Source organism: Humulus lupulus, chromosome 3, assembly GCF_963169125.1.
Source record: "Humulus lupulus chromosome 3, drHumLupu1.1, whole genome shotgun sequence".
Classification (NCBI taxonomy): Eukaryota; Viridiplantae; Streptophyta; class Magnoliopsida; order Rosales; family Cannabaceae; genus Humulus; species Humulus lupulus.
This window is the reverse complement of record NC_084795.1, coordinates 38,891,788-38,893,570: the sequence shown is the minus strand read 5'-3', so window position 1 is coordinate 38,893,570 and position 1,783 is coordinate 38,891,788.

Here is a 1,783-nt window from a genome sequence, read left to right as displayed (position 1 = left end):
CTATAATCATATAACTATATAAATACAATATCTATTATAATGGCCATCATACTTCTTGGGACTTGCTAGCTAAGCAATCATATGCCCATAAATTTATGGGGCTAGTTATCTAAACAAGTCATATAAATTTATGGGGCTCGTTATCTAAACAATCATATGCCCAAGGAATCTACTATTGGGACTTGTTATCTAAACAAGTTATATATTTGTTATCTAAACAAATTATGTGATTGTTATCTGAACAATTCATATACTAACACAACTAAAAACATATCATACTTATAACATAAACATATATCAACAACATAAAAGCATACAAATCTACCTTATTTTCCTTACCGAAAATCGGGATATGAGAACAAGATCGGGACTTTGGAACACTCCTAAAAACCATAATAGAACTAAGGAAAAAAGATGAAAAGAACAAACTACACCATCGAAAAGATACTTACCAACAAGAATCTTATGTTCAAGATCTTAGATGCCTAACCAAGAATAGAGAATACGAGTTAGGATTTGAGTAGAAAAACTATAAGAATCAATACAGAAAGGAACTAGAATTAGGAATACCTTGAATGCTTCTATGACCGAACTACACCTCGAAACCAAAATATACTATGAACCTTACTTCCCAAGTGTTTGTTAAGCTTATAATGATTAAGCGTATAACCCCAACCCAAGTGTTTAACACTCTAAAGTAATCCTAGCTGCTTGTAGGCTCTGAACTCAGCTTGATGAATGAAGAAATGGCTGGGTACTAGGTCCTATTTATAGAGTTCAATAATGAAAAGATCTTCATTTAACTTGAATAAAATAATGGCTTTTTAATTGAAAAATATTTAAATAATCATTCAGCAGAGGCTGAAGACTCGGTTAGAAAGATTCTGGACTTATCAAGAGGTTAAGGATTAAAATGAGCTCGGTTTCAAAATCGTTTGAAAACCATGCACCACAGGCAATATATCGCCTGGACTGATGCTCCCGAGGCTCGTCGAGGTGGTCGTGCGAAGCTACGTGTTTTTTGTATCCCCATATGGCGATATATCGCCCCCTAGAGTTGCGATATATCGGCATACGCTAAAGTATTATACACGTAATTACACATTTTCAGCCTAATTTGAATTGAGTAAACAACCTTGACTAAGTCCTTTAACGATTTCAAAGCTGCTGGCAGACCCTAGGATTTTCAAATATTGCTCTTAATAAACTTATTCCTCAAAAGTACTTAATTCTCATTAAACATACACATGACAAGTGTTAATATCTTATTGGGTCTATCTAAACCTTATAGTATAATAATTGTCATCTTCATAATCAGTCATATTAATCAAACCTTAGGCTATAATTAATATTCTTAAACTATAGGTTAAACTTAGAAAATCTACAAGTGTTACTATGAGTGTCCAACTAAGTCCCGGCTTGAACCAAAATCCACAGTTACAAAAATACTACAACTATTACTAGCTATTACTATTACTACTACTATCTAACTAGCTATGTAAAGTTCTTGGACTCTACAGGAGCCCCATTTGATAGAAAGGCAATAATCCAATACTTGCCCATTTTAGAAATGAAGTCCATTCCTGTCAAATCCAAAATTGGCTGACTTTTTAATGTATATATTTTTCCAATTATGTGCTTGTTGACCTGTGAAATTGGCCAACAGTCGTATGTACTGTATACGACACATTTTGAACGAAATAAATAAAATAAATGACAGAGTACGATTATCTTAAATAAACACACAGGAATTTTATAGTGGTTCAGCCCTATTCTGATGAAC